Source organism: Schistocerca cancellata, chromosome 9 (assembly GCF_023864275.1).
Source record: "Schistocerca cancellata isolate TAMUIC-IGC-003103 chromosome 9, iqSchCanc2.1, whole genome shotgun sequence".
NCBI classification, from domain to species: domain Eukaryota; kingdom Metazoa; phylum Arthropoda; class Insecta; order Orthoptera; family Acrididae; genus Schistocerca; species Schistocerca cancellata.
In genome coordinates, this window is record NC_064634.1 from 365,432,351 (window position 1) to 365,457,992 (window position 25,642).

The following is a 25,642-nucleotide window of genomic DNA, read 5'->3' on the forward strand; positions in this document are numbered from 1 at the left end:
CAACACATTTATTAAAATAATAACAAGCCAAAAAACTACTTAACTTGGTTCTGGATGCTATTTACAATTGACAATCGGTAGTATCCTTCGGTCTTGGTACGTTAATCTTATTCTCACATATCTCTGATACTTGGCGAAGTGTCTATACATTTCTCTTCATGGCTATGTACCGGAATATGATAATCTTATTAGGCGCAGACTGAAACTTGACTACAGACTAATGCAGACTGACTAATCGGAGGTCTGTACACTCGTTATAATACCTCGAGCGTTCAGGCATCACAGCACGAGTGTGATCTGCGAGGAGAAAAGGTTATACGTTAGCAGCAATCTCATTGGCTGCGTTACATATTAATACGCGGATCGGCGGAAGCAGAATTTGGTCCGTCTCTAAGACAGCGCCATCTCGTAGGTGCGGAGACGGACGAGCGCTGTGCCTGCGCTGTTGTGCTTAACGGGGCGCGTTCTAGTGGGAAAGTTGTGTACGCGCTGACTACGCGGAACTATGTACACAACAGTTTGTTTCTCTGGCCGTGCTTACACGTTATGAGAGCTGAACAGCAGTATAGATTGGCTTACTGGTGAGTGCTTCAAACTGAATCTCGTGTATGGATTCTTGGAGCGCACTGAAAGACCGCCACGGCGACCTTGTGCTGAGCTGTTTCCAGACTGACAGCAACCCCATCACGGTACTTCAGCGTGTAAGTCAGTCAATGGTTCGTCGCTCTACACTGGCAGCGTCATGTTACAGGAGGTTTCCAACAATACCTGTAAGGTATTTGTTTACGTGCTGTACTGTACACTGACGCAACAGATTTAGCACACTGTTGTAAGTTGCTTGCATGTTTCCTCTGAGGGGTCTTCCATTTCTCTGCATTTTGTGGTGTACGATTACAATACGAATTTTTTCCCAAAGAAATGAAGGTAATTGGCGTAATTAACCGAAAAATTGTAACTACATCGTGACTCAGCAACTAGCCATTAGAGACCACGAGACTCCTTAACAAAATATTCAGAAAATACCTCTGAACAGCTTCCGAAATTTTGTTCGGATTTATTCTGCATATGTGCATGACACTTCGTTGTTTCGATGAAGGAAACAGGTAATTAAGTGGCCAAATACACCGTGCACATAACCAGACTGAAAAAGGAAGGAATTATTGTGACACAGATGGTAGTCGTCTCCATGAGATTAGGAATTACGGGAAATTAACATTTGAGTTTGCAGGTCGTAAAAAATTCTACTGCGAGGAGGAGGAGGGGACGTACTTCCCCGTAACAGTAGGCCTCGTTTTTTTAAGTAGTGGAATGTTACCGACATGGGCTGCTGAAACCGGTCGTCGGTTAAAAATTGAGGTGACATTGAAGACGGAGAGCCAGCCCGCCCGGAGCGTTTCATGAACGCGAGGCAGCCTTTGGTAGAAGGACGACCGGAATGAAAGTTAGCCGGTCGGTGTTTTATAAGAGAGAATAAATACAAGCACGTTCAGTGAAACGACGCGCATAGCTAGAGCTTTCCCCTACAGGCGTTCCAGACCTTTCGGACTTGGTGCGCTTCTGCGTGTGTGTGTGGGGGGGGGGGTGGGGGGTGGGGGGGGGGTGAGGGAGAGGGAGAGAGAAGAGAGAGAGAGAGAGAGAGAGAGAGATGAGAGAGAGAGAGAGAGGGAGACCGACCTTTCATCAGGAAGTTTGTCACGGAAACATTTGAGGGGAAAAAGAAGTCTCACCGTATTTTTAAAATCAGTTGTGAGTTAGAGCGTGGTTACTAAAGTGTTTGGAAAATTACTTCTACAGTTGTTTATTCTGGAGCTAGATTCACTGTTGTTGTGGTCTTCAGCCCGAAGACAAGATTGATGCAGTTCTTCATGCGATTCTATCCTGTGCAAGCCTCATCGTCTCCGAGTAACTACTGCAAACCTACATCCTTCTCAATCTCTTTACTGTATTCATCTCTTGGTCTCCTACGATTTTTAACCCACACACTTCCCTCCAAAACTAAAGTGGTGATCTCTTCATGTCTCAGAATGTCTTGTCTTTTAGTCACGATGTGCCACAAATTTCTTGTCTCTCCAAACCTATTCAGTACGTCCTCATTAGTTACACGATCTACCCATCTAATTTTCAGCATTCTTCTGTAGCACCAAAATTGTGTTCTCTCCTTGAGTGAATTGTTTATCGTTCCGTTTCACTTCCACAGAAAGCTACTCTCCAGACAAATATCCTTAGAAAAGACTTCTTAACACTTAAAGCCACATTCGACGTTAGCAAATCTGCCTTCCTCAGAAACGCTTTTCTTGTCATTCCCAGTCTAAATTTCATATCCTCGCTCTTTCGGCCATCAGTTATTTTGTTGCACAAATAGCAAAATTCAGCTATTACTTTTAGTGCCCCGTTTTCTATCTAATTCCCTGAGCATCGCCAGATTTAATTCGACTACATTCCATTATCGTTGTCTTGGTTTTGTTGATGTTCATCCAATATTTTCGTTTTAGAACACTGTTCATTCTGTTCAGCTGCTCTTCCAGGTCCTCCGCTGTCTGTCAGTCATCGAAAAACCACAAACTTTTCTTTTTCCTGAACTTAGATTGTTCTTTGGTTTCCTTTACTGATTGGTCAATGTACAGATTAAGTAACTTCGGAGGTACGTTACAACCCTGTCTCACACTTCCCAACCACTGCTTTCCTTTCATAACCCTTGACTCTTAGGTCATCTGGTTTCTTCACAAATTGTAAGTAGCCTTTCAGTACCTATATTTTACCCCGGTTACCTCCAGAATTTCAAAGCGGGTATTGCAGTCAACAGTGTCAAAAAGCTTTCTATAGTTCTACAAATGCTATAAACGTAAGTTTGCCTTTCCTTAACCTCTCTTCTGTAATAAGTCATAGGGTCAGTATTGCCTCGCATGTTCCTGAATTTCAACAAAATCCAAACTGATCTTCCCTGATGTTGGCTTCTTCTAGTTTTTCCAGTCTTCTGTAAGGAATTCGCGTTAATATTTTGCAACCTTGACTTATTAAACTGATAGTCGGTAATATTCGCTCCAGTCAGCACCTATTTTCTTTGGAATTGGTATTATTACATTCGTCTTGAAGTCTGTGAGTATTTTGCCTATTTCGTACATCTTGTACACCAGATGGAATAGTTTTGTCATGACTGACTCTCCCAAGAATATCAGTGGTTCTGACAGAATGTCGTCTACTCCAGGGACTGACTAGTTTTTGTAATTATGGCTTAATTCTTCTCGGTGACAATGCTAATGAATTTTCCGCTTTATTGATAAACTACATATACATTTGTTCTCCGCAAGCCACGTTACGGTGTATGACTGAGGGTACTGTGTGTACCACTTTCGCTTCCTCCCTTTTATATTGGAGTCGCGAATGGTGCTCGGGAAGAAATGTTGTTGGTAAGCCTACGCGTGATCTCTAATCTGACTGATTTTGCCTTCATGATCTTTTCGCGAGATATAAGTAGGAGGAAAAAAATATTAATCACTCTTCCAGTGTTATAACCAGGAATAACACAATAACCTCTTCAGTCTGGTTTATTAAATCACTTTTTAACAATTATGTTAGCCAAGCGTCTACCCAGGCTCACACTCAGAAGTAATGCAGAATTAAAGTTTGGTTATACCAGTGTCCGAATGTGCATGGTGGGGTGCACGTTCCGTAATTATTCCCAAGTCCAGCGAAGTTCAGTCTCTCCAAGTGAAGTCGCAAGACTTTCCGCCGAGCAGCCAGGTAACCTCGAGTGGTGCGGCGAGTCATCCACAAGCAGCTGGAACACGGCGTACTGCACTTCCCGATGAGAACTGTCGTTCTGCTGCTGCCGCCTGACAGGGACGTCGTTCGCGGCGGCGGCCGGGTTTATATAAGGCTTGCTAGTTAATGGAGCCGTCGGCTGGCGTCGCTTTTTTCCAGGGTAAGCCAATCGCAATGTTTCCTGGCGTAGCCAATTGCTGTGTGCTGACAAACGCGCGCGCGCGAAGGCGGCCAGCGATGGTAGCCGCGAGCCGCCCGGAGAAGTGCGGCCAGCGATGTATTTCTCGGCCACGTAAGGGAGCGTGCGTGTGAAGACGGCCAGCGATGGAAGCAGCGGGCCGCCCAGAGAAGTGCGGCCAGCGATGTATTTGGCGGCCGCGTACTGGAGCGCGTTGTTCGGTGTTTGTTAGAAGTGGTGTATACCACATCCAGGAACGCACGATCTCGGAAATTTTAACAGTAAACCACACCATGATGTAGAACGCCTATCCAGCTGGATCGTCTGCCACTGGAGTTAGAATCTCCGTCACGCTTTCATGCTTAAAATCAAAAGGTAATGAAACGCGGTGCTCTTCTTTGGATCTCCCCTGTTTCCTCTCAGTCCATTCTACACTGACGCACCAAAGAAACCGCTATATGCATGCGTATCCAAATACAGTGATACGTAAACAGGCAGAATACGGCGCTGCGGTCGGCAACGCTTATGTAAGACAAGTGTCTGGAGAAGTTGTTGGGTCGGTTATTGCTGCTACAACGGCAGGTTACCAAGATTTAAGTGAGTTTGAACGCAGTGTTATTAGTCGGCGGACGAAAGATGGACATAGCAACTCCAAGGTAACGATGAAGAGGGGATTTTGCCTTACGACCATTTCACGAGGGTACCGTGAATATCAGGAATCCGGTAAAACATCAAATCACAGACATCACTGAGGCCGGAAAAAGATCCTGCAAGAACGGGACTAACGACGACTGAAGAGAATCGATCATCGTGACAGGACTGCAACCCTTCTGCAAACTGCTGCAGATTTCAGTGCTGGACCATCAAGTGTCAGCTTGCAAATCATTCGACGAAACAACATTGATATGCGGTTTCGGAACTGAAAGCCCACTGGTGTATTCTTGATGACTGCGCAACACCAAGCTCTATGCCTCACCTGGGTCCGTCAACACCGACATTAGACTGCTGATGACTGCAAACATCTTGCCTGATCAGATGAGTCTCGTTTCGAATCGTATCGAGCGGATGGACGTGTACGGGTATGAAGACAACCTCATGAATCCATGGACCCTGCGTATCAGCAGGGGGCTGTTCAAGCTGGTGGAGACTCTGTAATGGTGTGGGGCGTGTGCAATTGGAGCGATATGGGACCCCTGATACATCTAGATACGACTCTGGCAGGTGACACGTACGTAAGCATCCTGTCCCATCACCTGCATCCATTCATGTCAATTGTGCGTTCCACGGACTTCGGCAATTCCAGCAGGACAATAAGACACCCCACACGTGAAGAATTGCTACAGAGTGTCTGCAGGAACACTCCTCTGAGTTGAACCGCTTCCGATGTCTACCAAACTCTCCAGACACGAGCAGTATTGAGCATATCTGGGATGCTTTGCATCGTGCTGTTCAGAATAATCTCCATCCTGTCGTATTCCTACGGATTTATGTACAGCCCTGCAGAATTCAGTTTCATTTCCCTCCAGCACTACTCGAGACATTATTCGAGTCCACGACACGTCGTGTTGTGGCACTCCTGCGTGCGCGCGTGGGCTCTACGCCATATTAGACAGGTGTACCAACCACTGTCGTTGGCTCTTCAGTGTAGTAAGAGTCCGACTGCCGAGCAGTATTAAAGTATCGATCTAACAGGGTTACTTCAACCTACCTCCTTCATGCGTGGCCTGTCCTTGCTGTGGAATCTTCCAATGTGTCTGTCTGGTTTCTGGCGATAACTTTTATGTGGACGTTCCACTTCAGAACGCACCGTACGTTTATAATGAGTGTGACTGCTTCCAGTGACAATTGTGCAAAAGTGTAGTGATACAGTAATGGGTCTTGCTGCCTGTTTATGTGCACTATGTTAGGTTTGTTCAACTTTAGAGTCAACTACTAATCAGTTCACCAAGCGTCGATCCTCCGCGGGTCTTCCTGTGTTCCTCTACAATTTTGTATTTTTGGAACTTCTCTGTGTACAACAGCATCGTCCGCGAAAAGCCTCGTGGAATTTCCGACATTATCCATTAACTCATTCATACAGGTGACGTAGAACTCCGGCGACAAATTTTCAGTGGGTGTTCGGGAATATCGTCTGAATATTTTGCTACGAGGCAGGGTTATTGCGTTTAGTTTGGTTTCTTTCCTCATTTAGCTTTGTATCTGTATTGCAATGCAAGTGCAGTGCAAGTGTTTATCCCTTCAGTGAATGGAATGTCTAACAGTGTTTTTTACCAGGTTCTAGCTGAAAATGTTCGATTAACATACTCGTAAAATACGAGTCTGTGTTAAGCTCGATGGAATGCTAGGTATGTGTTCTTATCATCCTTGTTTCGACGACTTTTCTCCGCCAGTTCAATGTTAGTTGAGCGCATAATATTAATTGCTTCACTACAGAAATCCCAGGAGTCAATGTGAAGACCTGATGATATTAAACAATTTACACTAACATACAGTTTGGATTTTGTGTTAATGATTGTATTGTTCCTTAATATTCGTACGATGCACAGCTAAACGAAACTGACTTTGCAGATAAATTACTCGAAGGAACTGAAAACAAATGAAACTGTCACTCCTGAACTCTTGGGTTCACTGCTTGTATAGTTTCTCAACAAAGTCACATTGAGATACAGTTAAAAACTGTTGTTTCATAAGAAAATACTGTTACGATTCTGAATGTAATCAATGAGTGATTATAACAAATGTGATTTGTAAAATTTCTTTTCAAATTTAGTGTCGAAATTCTGCTTGAGAAATGTGTCAAACAATACTTGATGCAAGAAAATTAATATCTCGTTAATTATAACAGTAATTTTGATGCTAACGTATTTTGCAGTACTTAATATAATGCGGAAATAGATTTAGAGCTTCAAATTTTACGTAATAATCTCGTTTTGACAAAGTTCTAGAACTCGTAATTATAGAATTAAGTACAATTAATCCGATTTGAGTTTTTATAGGAACATATTATTACGGGCTTATAGAGGCTTCATGTCTTAACAGATGTCCTATCATCCTGTCCCTTGCCCTTATCAGTGTTTTCCACATGCTCCTTTCCTCTCCGATTCTGCGCAGAACCTCCTCATTCCTTCCCTTACTTCCATACAGTGGAGACATCTTACTTGAATGTCGCTTGCCCTGTGTCGGCGGATAAATACGATATTGCAGTGCCTTTGTTATTCCGGATTACGATGCCACATTACTTCGCACATAATATTTTTGTGGTTAAACCAATGTGTGTGCCTACTTGCGTATGTGTAAATTGTCTAATTATATAATCAAAAATATCCGGATACCTGGCTGAAGAAGACTTAAAAGTTCGTGGTGCCCTCCATCGGTAATGCTGGAATTAAGTATGGTGCTAGCGCGCCCTTAGCCTTGATGACAGCTTCCACTCTGGCAGGCATATGATCAATCAGGTGCTGGAAGGATTCTTGGGGAATGGCAGCCTATTGTTGTGTGTGCTTAAAACATCAATGTAAGCCTGTGCTGTGATAGTGCCACGTTAAACAAGGGGTGCAAGCCTCCTCCATGAAAAACACAACCACACCATAACCCATCGCTCCGAATTTTACTGTTGGAACTACATACACTGGCAGATGACGTTCACCAGCAATTCGCCATACTCACACCCTGCTATCGGATCGCCACATTGTGTACCGTGATCCGTCACTCCACACAACGTTTTCCCACTGTTCAACCGTCCAATGTTTACGCTCCTTACAGCACGCAAGGCGTCGTTTGGCATTTACCAGCGTGATGTGTGGCTTACGAGCAGCCGCTCGACGATGAAATACAACATTTCTCACCTCCTGCCTATCTGTCATAGTACTTGCAATGAATCCTGATGTAGTCTGGAACTCCTGTGTGATGGTCTGGATAGATGTGTGCCTATTACACATTACGACTTCTTCAACTGTCGGCAGTTTCTGTCAGTCAACAGACGAGGTCGGCCTATACGCTTTTGTGCTGTACGTTTCCACTTTACTATCAGATCGATAGCAGTGGACGTAGGGATGTTTAGGAGTGTGGAAATCTCACGTACAGACGTATGACACAAGTGACGCCCAATCACCTCACCACGTTCGAAGTCCGTGAGTTCCGCGGGGCGCCCCATCTGCTCTCTCACGGTGTCTAATGAGTACTGAGGTCGCTGATACGGAGTACCTGGCAGTAGGTGGCAGCACAATGCCCCTAATATGAAAGACGTATGTTTTTGGGGGTGTCTGGATACTTTTGATCACATCGTGTACTGTTTCTAGGACGTGGTATCAATATGATTTTCAGTTTTGTAGACGACATATCTTTTATAATAGAAGGTAATGTAATGTTGCTGATCTATAAATATGAGTATAACAACGGAAAAAATCTTTAGATTGCGTCATGGGCAGTAATCAATCCCAAACCCAAATTATCCGTGGTAATGATGTGTACTAGCATTATGCGTTACGTTACATACAAGCAATCTGAATATTGCTCGGTAATCACCACATGTCGAAATCGGTTAATAACAATTAAATTTGAAAACGGAGCAGCCCGTAACGAATTTTTTTCCATTTGCATAACGTCCTGATTAAGCTGGGTTCTAAGGAGGTGAAGAGTCTAAAAACATATATATAAAAAAAGAGATAGAGTTCTTCTGATGTATGTAAGATTGGATTTGGTGTAGGCAAAGTAGTAAGAGCGTTATCGATTTCTCTTTATAGAAGTTTTAATAAATAAATAATAATTAAAATATCGTTTTTTGAATAGTTAAGAGTCGCGGTATTTTGACCTCGGGCTTAGAACGAAATATCTAAATTGCTTCAAAGACTTATCTTTAAAAAATCAAAATTAAGATCCTCTGTGTTCCAATACCAGGTTTAACGGTGTTAGATTATGGATATTATCCGTCACAAAACCTGTTGCGTTACTGTTAATACAAGTGGTTCTGACTTCAGGTATGTGGTAGTACAGCTTGAGATAATTTCTAAACGATAAACCAAATACGAAAGCTTGAACGACACGAACAAATGTAATTCGCTGAATACAAGTAGAAAGGTCGGCGTGGAAAGGGACGGATAAGTTCACAGATTTTATGTAGTGGCCGAAACTATGTTATGTTGCATGACAACCAACTTCCATTGCGTAGAATTTTGGGTGACAGTTTACTAAGAAGTTTCCATCTGAGGAAATAGATTTAGAATGGATAGAGTTGTGGTGATCGATCTGAGATTTATGACAGGAGCGGCGGCGTCAGTAGAATCACTACAGCGGGGTGGTAATTTTTACGAATCGTAATAAGCTGATTACTTGGGCGGTCAGCGGTGGTATGAAGGTGGATTCACACTTGACGCAACGCCACCGTCACGTCAGAAGATTCTCCTCTGTAGTTGAAACGGTGGTATTCACACACGCCGTCAACGGAACGTCATAGACACGATACGTCAGCTTCACGTCAGGGTTTCTCAGGCCATTGACGGAGTCACGTGACATTTCCCTGTTGGTGCCAGCAAGTAGCACCTCCGTATTTGTTTTGTTTAGTTCAGCAAAACGGCCCATGTAGACGTACGTTAGGCAGACTATCAACTTCTGTCATGGTGATATTGTACCGCTAAATCTTGAATTTCTCTTCGTAATTTTTATTTATATCTTGCTTAACAGGTAAAAAAAAGAGTTGACTTTCTGGAATATCTATTGAATGACGACTCATTTTTCAGCTCGTTGTAAAGAGTGTCGAACTCCCCTTCAGTCTCGATTTTGTAACGTTTTTTTCTTACGGTCTTTTTAGTTCACTCATTATCAAGCGCGACAGCAATCATTGCAAGCTGCTTGAAATTAAATTTCGCCATCTTATGACGATGTACAATTAACTATGAAATAGCGCCTCTAGTGGGTGTTTTATGAACCAGCTGTAACGTCACGACGTTCTTTCGACGTTGACGTGCAGTGCAGCGTGAATGTTCAGGAATTCCTTCGACCGTTCACGCTCAAAAACTTGACGCGTACGTGACGGTGACGTTCCGACAAGTGTGAATCCACCTCAGAGCCACACTGCAGGATGCAGGCGCCGCCGCGGCACCTGGTACGCGGCTGCCCTTGACCCGCGTCCGTCCGCCGGGTTCAGCCAGGTACACACACTGCAGCGGGCCCACAGTTCTCCCCGCTGCGCCTGCGGCACCGTTTCAAGGCCGCGGCAGCAGCAGCAGCGGCCAGACGGGACCCGCGACCTGTTGCGCGTCTCCGTGACCCCACGCTGCCCGGACGCCCACCGCCAATTCTGGCGACTTAACCCAGTCGCAGCGAGTCCTGCACTCTGGCTCTACGTAGGTTATCCCATCCGACAGACACGAAACTTTCTAAACGTAATTCTACGAGGTGTCTTTTGAAGTACGTACCATTTTCAAATTTAAAAAAGACGTGCTAATATATCGCAATTTTATTTTTACTTGAAAGCCTGTACCTCAAGCTACTTTTCTACGTAATTTCCGTCAACACTGAGGCACTTGTCATAACGTTGTGTCAGTTTTTGAATACACATTCTGATGTGGGTTACCAACACAAGTACAAGGATAGCGTACCAATAGGGACAAGAAAGGAGGCATGAAGAGCGCCAGAACAGAAATAACAATCATCCATTTATTGCACCATTACACACGCACATCATGATAAATGAGACTTATAATGGTCATACACAATGGAGTTTAAGAAATTACAATTGCACATCAAATCCCCGATGACAAATAGTGTGCATAATGGAGGCCGCACAGTTTTACAAATGTAAGAAATTAAAATAATAGTAGCATAAAATTAACTAAAATGCCTTGAGGCAATGTTTGAGGAGAACACGACGCGGCTGCAAGGGAGGAGGCAACACAATACTTAATTCAGGTGCACCAAAACAAACAACGGACACCAGGCCGCGCCAACAACGGACACGAAAAATGTTCAAATGTGTGTGAAATCTTATGGGACTTAACTACTAAGGTCATCAGTCCCTAAGCTTACACACTACTTAACCTAAATTATCCTAACGACAAACACACACACCCATGCCCGAGGGAGGACTCGAACCTCCGCCGGGGTCAGCCGCACAGTCCGACTGCAGCGCCTGAGACCGCTCGGCTAATTCCGCTCGGCACAACGAACACGTAAGGCACGCATCTACTCTCTCCGTTGCGGTTCCGCGCGTTCCACCCAAGTAATAGCTACCTGAAACATTTTAGTACTTGGAACAGTACACCAGCGATCAGCAAATTAAAAAAAAACAATAACATGACATAAAAATACAATAATTTTAAGAAAATCACATCATATGAGTATGAGCTTAAGGTCTTTCGGTAATTAACAGATTACGAAACAGGTAAAGGGGCCTGTGCCACTATTAAATCTTGTGTAATTACACTACTAAATTTCTCAGTACCCAAGTTGCAATTAACGCAACAAGAATTAAATCATTTAAGTGAGAATGTTACTTTAAAATAATAATAAAATTATTTCATACAAAAGAGGACCAAGAATGGCCCGATCAGTACTCCCCAGTGAAGCAGTTCACACAAATGGTACTCCACGGCTCCGAGCACACAGCCCCATACAAAATGCAACACAACCACAGCGACCCGGCGTACTACCAGAACCACCACGTAGTAAACCAAAATCGTACTAAGCCAAAACAAGGACCGACTTTTAAAATAACGACACCTAGCCCGGGCCGGACAACAGACCAAATGCCCGGAAATCCATAAAAAACCTCAGCCAGCTTAATACCAAAACAACAATTTATGAACAACATGCAAAACACATGACCTCTCAGTCCAAAGGCTCCGACCCACCTGCTGAGGTGCCAAGCGTCGTACGGAGTGCCGAATCAAGCTTAACCTTCGTTAACGGAAAGCGGAAGCACCATAAGACAAAATAAACTCCAATCTAACTGCGCAAGGCAAACTCTAAGGAGTGCCACTCGAAGACTGTGCACTTGAAGATCAAACATAAAGCACCCATACTACTGTGCCGCTGAACGACGCACTTCCATCACCAGCGGAGAGCAGTGTAGCCCATCGATATACATCCATGGGACGGTAAACGGGGACAGCAATCCCAGCGACGGAGAGACAGGAGGACGAAATGACATCCCGCCGCACATAGAAGGTATTTCAAACTCAGGCTCGACAAACTATAACAGGTGCGATTTTGCTCCCTTGCGAATCAAGTTAAACGGCACACCACACCGCTGTCCACACTATTAACCGTAAAACCACGGTCCGGTCTTCCCATCGGGCCCCACTCGGCGTCCAGACGCAAACAACCCCAGCCGAGCCGAACTGTCTTCACGCCCAGGCAGCCACCTCTTACCTCCTAACACGCCTCCAGCTAACCCCGGCCAGCGATCACACACGCAAACAACCGCCTAACGCCAAAGCGCCATCTGAGTGAAAACTCAGCACTAAGATCGAAACGAACTTGGAAATAAGCGAGCACCGTAACACATTCTCATAGGAGTCTGCCGCCTGATTTGTTAACTAACCACTGCATCACAACTGTTTTGATTTCGTCATCGTCTTGAAGACGCTGACCGCCCAGGTGTTTCTTCATGTGGAGGAACAGATGGTAGTCACTTCCATGGACTGTTGCTTTGATTCTGGTGTGACGTACGCCACCCATGTTTCTTCGCCCGTGACAATTTGGCTTAAGAAAGCATCACCGTCTTTGTGGTACCGCTCAAGGAAAGTCAATGCACTGTCTAAACGTTTGGTTTCGTGCACATCCGTCAACATTTTCGGTACGGTACCCAACGTGCGCACAATTTTCGGTAATTCAAGTACTCGGTCAGAATGCCATACAAAACACTACGAGAAACATTAGGAAAGTCATCCCGCAAGGAGGAAATCGTAAAGCGTCTGTTGTCTTTCAACTTATTGTCCACTCCCTGCACCAAACATTCATTAACGGCCGAAGGACGCCCACTCTGTTGTTCATCATGCACATTTGTGTGGTCATCTTTAAATGCTCTCATCCACTTTCTTACCATTCCCTCACCCATGTTTTCTCTGTAATCTGCACAGATCTCACGATGAATATCGAACGCTTTTAGTCCTTTAGCACTAAGAAATCTTATAACAGCCCGTACTTCAGTCGGCGGGACTCAGGATTATCGGAGGCATCTTAAACACTCAGTACACAACGTAAACAAGGAAGAATCAGAATGAGATTTTTACTCTGCAGCGGAGTGTGCGTTGATACGAAACTTCCTGGCAGATTAAAACTGTGTGCCGGACCGAGACTCGAACTCGTGACCTTTGCCTTTCGTGGGCAAGTGCCCACGAAAGGCAAAGGTCCCGAGTTCGAGTCTCGGTCCGGCACACAGTTTTAATCTGCCAGGAAGTTTCAAGGAAGAATCGGACTGTAATGGCGTCAGTGCGTAGATTAAGGTACAGGCTTTCATGTAAAAATAAAATTGAGTTATCTTACCACGTCTTTTTTAATTTCATGGCAGTACTTACTTAAACACGCCTCGTACTACTGTAACTGAATAAAAGTCATAATTACTAGAGCTGTTCAAATATCGATACATTGGTGACACTTTTGTCATTGATATATCGACATTGAAATGGCAATACCAAGATCCGATATTTTTATTTTATATTTTTCGCAATTTTTTGGTAAATATTTGAAATTCTAGTAGAACTTAATTGGAGGGGGAGGGGGGGCGTGAATGCAATAACAAGATTTCCGATGTGAAGAAAGAGCACACCAGTTGCGGTGAAACACAATATTTAAAGCAAGTAGTGTGCTTTTTCTTCACATCGGCATTCATCAAAAACGGTTGCTGAAAATGATGAACAAAAATCTAAATGACAAGATTGGCTTTTACGGTGGGCGGAGATTTGTGAGGGGGAAATGCTGAAATAATCGGCGTTCAGCGCTACCAATAGAAACTCGTAATGACGTAAACACTCAGTTCAAGCCTAAGCATACCGCACACAAATGCGCCCCGTAATATTGTAATCGCTGCTTTCCAAGTTCATAGGGACGATTGTTTTTGATTATATCCGTACAGATTCGTGCATCTCCAGCTGATACTGCACTTGTAGCCAGAAATTCTGATGGTGCTGATAACGCTGTCCCGGATGTGTATGCGTCAGCTCCGTAAGACACCTTTTTATTTTGCGAACGGTTCCAGATATCATAAAGAGATTTGCGGCAAATGATAGTATGCTAAAGAGCACGTACTTTGGCATATGATAAACAGTGTTAACACTTGTATCGCTTGAGATTTTGAAGCAAGAGTGATTTTCTTAATGATAATGATATTTCTTTCAGCGGCATTCGAAAGCGCTTGAAAAGACCTGTTAATGTTGAGTCGGAAGCTCTTCACGAAAGAATCTGAGAAATATTCTAAAATTGAAAGGCAAATTGCCGGAATAGATTACTGCGTTATGAACACGCTCATGCCAGACTGTCGTATCAAGCCATTCGACTGTACGTCTGCTCTGCAGAACTAGCAGACACTGATGTCATTTCTGCTCCAACATCCCTTGAATGCAGACATGTACACCAGTGAGAAGTTAGACATGCTGCTTTTATACGGGGAATGGTGACACGAGGACTCTTTCCAAGGAATATGCCATCAGCCAGTGTCATTCGCAGTTTGCATCGACATAAATTCCATCCTGTATCTGTCGCTACATCATGCACTCGGAGGACGTGATTTCGAAAGTCGTCAGAATTTTATTGGTTTACTCTGTATCACTTGATACGACACTACATTTTTGCAACGTGTGCTCGTTACCGACGAAGCAACTTTTACGAACCACGGTCATGTAAATTTGCGTAAGATGCACTACTGGACAACTGAAAATGCGCACTAGCTTCGACAGGTACAACAACACGACATGAAGCATAAACGTGTGTAACCGCATCCTGGGAAATTCCATTGTGGGACCTTAACTACATCCCACGGATGTTAAATGAAAATACGTATGCACACTTTCTTACGAACTTCCTAGACTGCCCAGTCCACTCTTCCCGTGTTGCAACGCAGATAAGGAATGTAATGACAGGGAACGGAATGGTACAGTGCAATGGCTGGCCACATTTCTTGATTTGACTTCTTGATTTCTTTCAATGGGGACCATAGAAAGACGCAGTCACTGTCAAGAAGCCCCATCTACGCCAGACGATATGCGCCTTCGAATCGCCACAGCATGCAAAGTGCGTATCTTCCTTTGAATGTACTTTCGTCTGTTCATTTAGGTCTCGAAAGGCGGTTGCAAATGTGCCTTAGAGTCGATGGTAAAAGATTTTGGCACAAAAGTGTAAAACTATATTTCGTTAAGAAAAGTATTTATTTGTGGGTAACATGCCCTCAGTCAATCCGTATAAACTGTTCAGTTTATTTGAAGTGTATCCGTCTAATTGCAATTTCGAGTAATATATATAGATGCATTTCTCTGGCAGTGGGTGGTTTACTTTAAGAAGCATTCAGGCGTACCTAGGAAAGACACAGCAGGTATTACTTTTTAAAAAAATCTTGGATAGTTACTACAATAGTGTACTTTTTCTCTTGAATGAGGTTTTCTACCAGTATGAAGTATGAATAACAGAGGTTTCTGCATCGGCTTTGACAAGTAAGCAAAGGCAAAGGTTTAAATAGAAAAGTGACTGACGAAACTGTAGGTGTTACCACAAAAATCTAGAATCGTACACACATCTGAGATAGTTTTCCTAAGCGCCAAGTGATGTTCCATAAGCTAGACGGTTCCATAGTTCCATAAACAAAAATCGTAGCTGACCCTGCACCTATGTCGTGTAAGAAATGATTTTATGTTATTAGCGTAGGCGTATCTTGTTGCATAGAACGACGGAGCTCCGCGTGAGAGTTCTGCTTTGGCGGTGTTTACATCGCGATAGCTGACTCTGGCCACATTGATTTCCAATTTTAGCTCATTTCTCGGATTCTTTTGTGAACAGTTTCAACCTCAACTTGTGCAAGCATGCATCTCTATACTCGGCATTTTAAGCGCTTTCGAGTGCCGTTAAAAATGTATATCTTTCTATTTATGAGTCATACTTACTTCAATATCTTGATCAGTACAAAAGTAAAGACACTTTATCACTTACCAAACTGCATGCCCCTTAGCGTACTATCGTTTGTCGGAAACCTGGGTTCGCTACTTGGAACTGTTTACGAAATAAAAACGGTGTTACACCTTGGTAACTCACCCTGTAGGCCTTACCAGGCCTGGTAGCAACACTAATACTCCCGTGGCCGTTGTACCCGCCGCAAAGTATCGTTTTATGTGGTAACTCTTAAAGCTGTTTAAATAAAAGAAACGTTATTAGTATTCTGAATCTTCAATCTTGATGAGGACGTCCCATACTCCTTGACAGAGCGTAGGGGATGATGCGGGAAACCCGCACCGCTGTACTAGGCAAGGTCCTAGCGGAGGTTCTTCCGACCGTGATGGAAATGAATGATGTTGATGACGACACAAAACCACTCAGTCATCTCGAGGCAGCTAAAAATCCCTGACCCCGCCGGGAATCGAACCCGGGACCCCGTGCTTGGGAAGCGGGAACGCTACCGCGATACCACGAGCTGCGGACATCTTCAATCTTCGCATCTACGTATTTATTTCTGAACCTAGCCACCTTGTCGACGAACACATTTCTTCCAACAAGACCAGTTTCTTGATACCGTCACTGTAGATGTTTGAGTTTGTTGACGCAGCCAGAACCTCACCTCTGCTTGCACCGCGTCATCACCATCAAAATGAAGTCCTCGAAGGTGTTCTTAAAGTTTGAAAACAGGTGAAAATCGGATGGGAGCAAGTCGGGACTGTATGGAAAACTATAGATAACAGCGTACCCGAGGCGTCGGATTGTTACAGATGTCTCAGCGCTCGTGTGTGGCGTGGAATTGTCATGCTGAAGTGTACTCCAAGTGTAGGACAGCTCTTCGAATTCGAAACTCGACCACAACATGCTGTTTGTTAGCACAGATACAGTTTCGTTGCACACTGCCATGTTTCACACTACAATTCGGAGTCCTCTAGCGGCAGAGGGCTGCAAGTGTGTAATCATGAAGAGTAAAGAGTAGAATGTTAGTAACGTTTGTTTTGTTAAAAATGCTTTAAGAGTTTTCACATAAACTCGGAGGCATTACTTTCTGGCAAGTCCTCATATACAGTATGTATGTTTTAAGTTGACAAACCAGGATAACTCGAAAAATAAGCTTCACTCGAAAAATGTGTAGAATCCAAAGTTGATTATTTTCAAGGCGGACATCTGTTGGTGCTAAAATTAGCCAGCCACCTCAGCCCCCTGGGGGTGGGGTGGGAGGCAACTAGAAAATTTCAAATGGGAACCTCCATTTTTTATTGCAGAATCAGATTCTACATAAAACATTTGTTTTGATTCTTGGTAGTTGGCTCTGTAATTCTAGAAAATCCATGTTCTCATTTTTGCGTGGAAAATGGTTACGGATAAATAAAAAATACTTATTTACTTCGCAAATTTGATTCGCTAAAACTAAACCTCTCCCTCTCTTCCCATAGGGTGGGGTTTGACAGAGAGGAATTAGTGTTTTATAAATGTTGACCTTGCGGAAAAAAATGATATTTGGATCAACATTTGTAGAACTCTAATTCCTCTCTCTCTCTCAAACTCCACCCTACGGGAAGAGAGGGAGAGGTTTAGTTCTAGCGAATCAAATTTAAGAAGTAAATAAGTATTTTTTTATTTATCGTTAACCATTTTCCATGCAAAAATGAGAACATGGATTTTCTGGAATTACAGAGCCAACTACCAAGAATCAAAACAAATGTTTAAGACAAAATGTACGTAGTTTTTTATGTAGAATCTGATTTTGCAAAAAAAGGGGGTTTCCATTTGAAATTTAATAGTTGCCTCCCGCCCCACCCAGCACCAACAGATGTCCGCCTCGAAAATAATCAGCTTTGGATTCTACACATTTTTTCGTGTGAAGCTTATTTTTCGAGTTATTCTGGTTTGTCAACTTAAATTTTACACCCTGTATACCAACTGGTGGCGTGCACGTGTACGAAGTTACATTGACATCCTAGCACGTCTTCTGAGCGCTTCACTTTTTTCTTGCGCTGTACTTTTGAGGAAATGGGTTGCATATTACATGAATTTGATCTCACTGTCAAATCCATGGAAAGTAGAGGGTGAATGAAAAGAATGGAAGATTTTGGAGACTAATTGGATCAGCATAATTATTTTACGCATATTTGTTAGTTTACCTGGTACGCCAAGATTAAATGTCTCAAGCATTTTTATTTCTTGACTATTACATGCGGTAAATGGGATCCCCTCGGCGCACACGATCCTGCAGTCTAAAAGGAACGTTATGCATGGCTCCACCTAACATTTCAGTAGGAATACTGGAGATTTCCTCTCGTATTCTAGCTTTAAGTTGTTCTTTGCTAACAGGTCGAATATGGTAAACCGCACCTTCAACGCTTTGACTACAATCGGGACGTATGTGGTCCACAGCAGTACACAGAGAACTGCTGCATGTTACTGCTACTCATCAATGTCCCTGAGCCGTGCTGCGGCTCGCATTAGTGCTGTTGCTAGGTTGGCATCGTTTAGTTGTAGTTAGAGTTGTCGTCTTCTTCTTGTGTTCATTGGCGCCACTCCGTTTGCAAGCTTTGTCTGTCCGGTAGTGGCAGCAGCGGCGGTTATCGTTATCTAGCAACGGTGGTACTATCTTTGGAGCGATGTTGTGGTGTTTCCGTGTCGTGTGAGTCGGCAGTTCGGTTGGGAACAGACGAGCAGCCAGGAGGTCCGCGCAGCGCGAGACCACGCCGGGACCTCTGGCGGCACGCAGCGCACTGCCGAATGGAAGGGCTGTAGTCGCGAGAAGTACAACCTCGTTGTCAGGTGTACCCAGGAAGCTTGAGTCGGCCTTAATTCAAGTAGTGAAACCTCCATCATTGTGAGATCTCGCCATTTGCTTGTGTGTCGCTGCTCGCAGTGCTGCCGAGACGAAGAGCGGCATGTGGAGCGTTTGGTGAAGGCGAACCTAATTAGCCTTCCTCCCCTTCTTATTATTAATTGTTGCATTCTATGTTATTATTTGTGAAGTTCAACCAATGGTATTTTTCCTGCCTAGTGGCCGCTAACGCCCCAGTTACCTGTCCTGGAGCTTAGTGTGTGTTACGGCAGTGTACTTTTCCTCGCCTTGATGCAGCTTCCTTGATTTGTGGGCCAGGTAGTGTTTTTTTTTTTTCCTTCTGCTCTGGTAGTAGTGATTCCTTTCTGCTTCCGGATGTTCGAAACACCGGAGTCTGAAGATGTAGTGCTGACTGCCGGTTCCAGCTTTGGTGTGTTATTACATCGTTGCATTGGTCATCACACGTTAAATAGATTCGGCAAATGATTATTGGTCATGCGGTTAAACTGCCACTAGTCTGAGTTACAATCTTGTGAAGTGAATGCAACTCTTGGCTGCCTGTCTCATCGATTGCGAAGTTTTGAGAGACTTTCCCAGGTCAATCCTTGGAGCAGCGTCTGCGGTCCTCCCCCTTCCCCCTTGGTTTGGTCCGATTTGATGATTTTTTAAATTTTTAATGACTGTAATTTCAAGTTTGAAGATGTTTAACTAGTTCTTAAAAGGATTGCTAGCCAGGCCTTCAGCTGTGGAATAGTAGTAATTATTGCTACTGGGCTCTTCAGCCGAGAAATAGTTGAATTGGTTGTCATGAAGGCCTTCAGCCGTGGAATACTTATTAATTTATTGTCACTTTTCATTTGTTGTTGTTTCCAAATAAAGTGTACGTGACTGAAAAATAGCCCAAACAACAGTAATTGATTACGGCCCCGTCCACAATCACAACACAGTTCAGCCTTCCTTGGTAACAGGTCTCAGTCCCACTGATAAAGGGGAGCCTACGAACGGTTAGCACAATTCTTATCATTACAAATTGTACCTGTAGGTTGTGCTGTTGTCAAGATTCATTGTTAACCCTTGTATCCGTTATTCCACACTGAATTAAATGGCGGCTACAGATAGGCAACCCAATTACCAGACTCGCAAGCGCGCTGCCTTCGTTCGTTCCCCGACACATCGTGTCAACAACTTGTACTCACGAATTGACGCTTGCCACATCACAAACGAAGCCCATATTTACCAGCTGTAGTGTGAGTTACAAACCTGGAGAGATGCTTTGTCCGCTGATGTTTGTCTGTTTTCAGTATGCACTGTAGTTTTTGCGCAGTCGTCTTGTGAAACCACGAACGCTACTTACTATTAATCCAGTTCTGCTACACCCCCCACCCCCACCCCAAACCCCCTTCGAAAACGAAACGACGGAATACATTCTTTTCATATTTTTACTTGTGACTAAAACAGTAATTAAAAAAACAATACGTTATTGTTTTTGAAATGAAATTGGTAGTCAGAGGGTTAAGGTGGTCCCACAAGCAAAAAAATCACATGCTGTCGGATCAAGCGATTCAGGGAGCTAGGCAGTGCCACCGTATACTGAAATGAGACGGTTAACAAAGTCGTGATACAGCTCCCATCGTCATCCGCGCCTTATATACCGCTACTCCGTCATGTTAAATCCGATTATCGGCGGGAACATGGGGCATTTCATGCCCAACAAAACTTTGCATTTTGGCAACATACCGAACAGACATTACAGGGGCTGCCCGCACATCATCATTTTCAAAAAATTACGAGTGTATTAGGCCAGTTGATTACATGGAGCACCATACAGTAACCTTGTTGTTGTGCAGAGAACGGTCTTCTAGCCGACGTGGATTTTGCTGACCCACAATAGCGAAAATTCCGTCTATTGGCAAAGCCACTGAGATGGAAGTAAGCGTCGTCTGACATCCACAGATGGTTAATAAAATTGTCGACGTGATGTACTTTTGCTAATATGGGTTCAGCATGCTGTCTATGCATTAGCAGATCGTTAGGTTGAGGTTTCTGAATGGTCTGCAACTTGTACGGATGTAACTTTAAATCCACTTTCAGGTTTCGTTGAACTCTTGAACGATGCAACTGTAGAGACTCTGCGTGAAGCCATACAGAGCGCCGTGGGTTTCTTGCGAAAACAGCTCGCACACTTTCGATGTACTCTCCCGTACGAGCGGTTGGGGAGCTCTCTGCGGTTTGTTTCTTCACTGCAGTACCCTTTGCTTCAAAATTTCAGACCCAGTTTTGATTGCGTGCGCTAAGGTAATACGAGCATGCAGTCCGATGTTGAAATGACGCCGAAATTATCGACGCACGGCCTCCACACTTCCGTCCCTGTAATAATAGGCTTTTACCGCAAAGTAGGACTGTTGATATTTTTAAAAATATCTGGAAACCGATACATCGATATTTTAAAAAGTATCATTACTGGCTCTGCATGTAGTGAAAAAAATTATCGATATATCGACGGAAAAGGTATCAATGTACCGGCCTAGGAAAATACCGGCTGGAGATTATCAATATACAGCTGTTTTCAAAGCTACACATTTAAGTATTGATTTATTGTTATATATTCTGTACTTCAACAAGCTAGCAGCTTGCTTTACCCCTTGGATCAGGAAATTAAGGGAAGATGATGCACGTTCATGCTTGGCGGTAACCACTTTGCTAACAATGGTATCTGCGTGTGAGTGACACAATAAAAGGTGTCCGATGTGTCCATCGTTCGGTTTCGTCACATATCGGATTCGTCCGGAACGCTTCATGTTCACTTCTCGACTTCCCTGGCTCCTGGATTTTTTTTTCTCCTACGCTAGCGACCTATCAGTTGTATCAAAATTGCGTGGTGAAGCTAAATGTTGCCGTTTCTGTTCGTAGCTCCGAGCACCAGTAACGTCAGCATTTCCCCTACACCGCAATACCAATCTCGTCATTTAGATTTTTGTTCATTATTTTCAGCAGCTGTTTTTGAAGAATGCCGATGTGAAGAAATAGCATACTAGTGGCGTTAAACGTTGGTTTTTAAAGCAACTGGTGTGCTATTTCTTCACATCGGAAACTATTCCATTCAGTCCCCCATCTACGTCCCCCAAGTGTAATTGTACTACTGCATTTGTGCCACTTACACTTGCTTCACACAGTCAAAGAGAAAGACTGGATGTGATGAAAACTCAAAACGTAGTAAGACTCCTTCACACAGTGAAATTAAAATTATGTCCGACTACAATTTCAAAACAATTACTTCAAATATTTACCGAAAATTGTGAAAAAAATATAATATAAAATATAATACCTGCTCTCGATATTGCCATTTTGATATCTATATATTGGGGGAAGGTATACGGCCAATATATATATATATATATATATATATATATATATATATATATCGATATTTCATAAAAAGTCCTACCACAAAGGCATGCCGCACACCATTCTACTGCTTCATGTTTACTATTTACTAAAAGGCAAGACAATGCTAGTAGCATTATACAAGGTGATTCAAAAAGAATACCACAACTTTAGGAATTTAAAACTCTGCAACGACAAAAGGCGAAGCTAAGCACTATCTGTCGGCGAATTAAGGGAGCTATAAAGTTTCATTTAGTTGTACATTTGTTCGCTTGAGGCGCTGCTGACTAGGCGTCAGCGTCAGTTGATGCTAAGATGGCGACCGCTCAACAGAAAGCTTTTTGTGTTATTGAGTACGGCAGAAGTGAATCGACGACAGTTGTTCAGCGTGCATTTCGAACGAAGTATGGTGTTAAACCTCCTGATAGGTGGTGTATTAAACGTTGGTATAAACAGTTTACAGAGAATGGGTGTTTGTGCAAAGGGAAAAGTTCTGGACGGCCGAGAACAAGTGATGAAAATGTAGCATGCATCCAGCAAGCATTTGTTCGCAGCCCAGGAAAATCGACTCGCAGAGCTAGCAGAGAGCTGCAAATTTCACAATCAACTGTATTGAGAGTCATACGAAAAAGGTTAGTTATGAAACCTTATCGTCTGAAATTGATTCAAGCACTGTCTGCAGCTGATAAGATTAAAAGAATCGATTTCTGTGATTTTATCCTTGCTCAAATGGAAACAGATGAATCTTTCGTTTCAAAGATTGTGTTTAGTGATGAAGCAACTTTCCACACTAACGGGAAAGTCAACCGTCACAATGTCTGTATATGGGGCACTGAGAATCCGCGGGAAACAACTCAGTATGAACGTGACTCGCCTAAGGTGAACGTTTTCTGTGCCATTTCAGCCAATAAAGTTTTTGGTCCCTTTTTCTTCGAAGGTGCTACTGTAACTGGACTACAGTATCTGGAGATGTTAGAGAATTGGCTGTTCCCTCAGCTCGAACAAGAAGCACAACAATTCATATTTCAGCAGGATGAAGCGCCACCACATTGGCACTTATCTGTCCGTAACTACCTGAACGTCAACTACCCGAGGCGATGGATCGGCCGCCAGGCAGCCCGTGACAGAGCACTTCATCACTGGCCTCCAAGAAGCCCTGATCTTACCCCCTGCGATTTTTTCTTATGGGGGTATGTTAAGGATATGGTGTTTCGGCCACCTCTCCCAGCCACCATTAATGATTTGAAACGAGAAATAACAGCAGCTATCCAAACTGTTACGCCTGATATGCTACAGAGAGTGTGGAACGAGTTGGAGTATCGGGTTGATATTGCTCGAGTATCTGGAGGGGGCCATATTGAACATCTCTGAACTTGTTTTTTAGTGAAAAAAAACCTTTTTAAATACTCTTTGTAATGATGTATAAAAGAAGGTTATGTTTCTTTCATTAAATACACATTTTTAAAGTTGTGGTATTCTTTTTGAATCACCCTGTATATGCCATTCGGCTGCATCTACCTAGCAGCGTTGCCGCAATACGTTCCAAAATTTCCCGTTCATTCGAGTCACTCTGTATAAATGCCCTTATGCAGCACGTCTGTAGCGTATAACTGATGGAAACGTTGCATGGTATTACTCTGTTTCGTTAGTGTTTAATTTTTCGTTACGATGCTTCGGTGCCTTTCCTTCCGTAGCCTTCTCGCGTTTCGACCTCAGCAGTCCGTGCTAACACCGCCCCTACACATTCGCGCTGGCTATCTGCGGGCATTTCCGCCACTCCGGTGTCGCCACCACCTTGCGCAACCCTCCTGTATTTTGTGATTTCCGGTCACAGCTAATTCCCCGTCGGTCTCGCACAATCCCCTTAATTACTTCCAGCGTCAAAATCATCCTGAACAGGATATTGAATTTTTACTGAATCGTAAAGAGGGTAATTGCGACCTTAATTTGAAAAGTAATTGGTACCACTGTTGTTCCATATCACTGGTGCTCTAGTTTATATAAAGTTATCATTTAATCAGAATTAGAGAGGTGGCGCGAGGGCAACGGTTCAAACCTCCGTTCTCATTCAGATTTAGGTCTTCCCTGATTTCCCTAAATCGCTCCAGACAAATACCGGGTCGGTTCCTTTGAACGGTCGCGGACGACTTCCTCCCTTACACTTTCGTAATCAGAGCTTGTCCTGTCTTAACTGTTTGCGTGAGAGCCAGAGGTGGACCATGCATTATTGACTTGATCAATTTGTTCAGCTCTTTCTCCCAAATGAATCATCCAGCTTTTCTGAAATGGTAACCATTTGTTTGTCTGCACATGCACATCACATCACATCAAATCTACCCATTTCCGTCCCTTAGGATAATTCTTTCTTGGTGCGTAGTTTTCTTGTCATTGTATTTCTCGAGATTTTTGGCAGATAAGTATACTAATGTATTTGGTGTTGGAAGCAGAATCTGCTTCCCTAATTTTGTTTGGCCCACTGAGACGTAATTCCATATTCACAGGGGCGCTTCTGCCGTGCCATCCAAGGTGTAGAGACTGACAGACGGCTGCTAGTTTCCAGGAAATCCTTCCTTGTCCGTCAATGGTCATATATACAGGGTGGTCGATTGATCGTGACCAGGCCAAATATCTCACGAAATAAGCTTCAAGCGAAAAAACTACAAAGAACGAAACTAGGTGGCGTTATGGTTGGCCAGCTAGATGGCGCTGGCATAGGTCAAACGGATATGAACTGCGTTTTTTTTAAAATAGGAACTCCCATTTTTTATTACATATTCATGTAGTACGTAAAGAAATCTGTACGTTTTAGTTGGACCACTTTTTTTGCTTTGTGATATATGGCGCTGTAATAGCCACAAACATATGGCTCACAATTTTAGACGAACAGTTGGTAACAGGTGGGTTTTTTAAATTAAAATACAGAACGTAGGTGCGTTTGAACATTTTATTTCGGTTGTTCCAATGTGATACATGTACCTTTGTGAACTTATTTCTGAGAACGCATGCTGTTACAGCGTGATTACCTGTAAATACCACATTAATGCAATAAATGCTCAAAATGATGTCAGTCAACCTCAATGCATTTGACAATACGTGTGCGACAATCCAATCAACAGCGAGTAGTTCGCCTTACGTAATGTTCGCACATGCATTGACAATGCGCTGACGCATGTTGTCAGGCGTTGTCGGTGGATTACGATAGCAAATATTTTTCAACTTTTCCCACAGAAAGAAATCCGGGGACGTCAGATCCGGTGAACGTGCTTCGACGACCAATCCACCTGTCATGAAATATGCTATTCAATACCGTTTCAATCGCACGCGAACTATGTGCCGGACATCCATCATGTTGGAAGTACATCGCCATTCTGTCATGCAGTGAA

General features: G+C 43.5%; 1 protein-coding gene across 1 annotated transcript in view; it reads left to right on the forward strand.

The window, feature by feature from the left end:
- Positions 1 to 25,642, forward strand: part of LOC126100435 (cell division control protein 42 homolog) — a 660,590-nt gene that overhangs the window by 12,306 nt on the left and 622,642 nt on the right. The window lies entirely within an intron of this gene.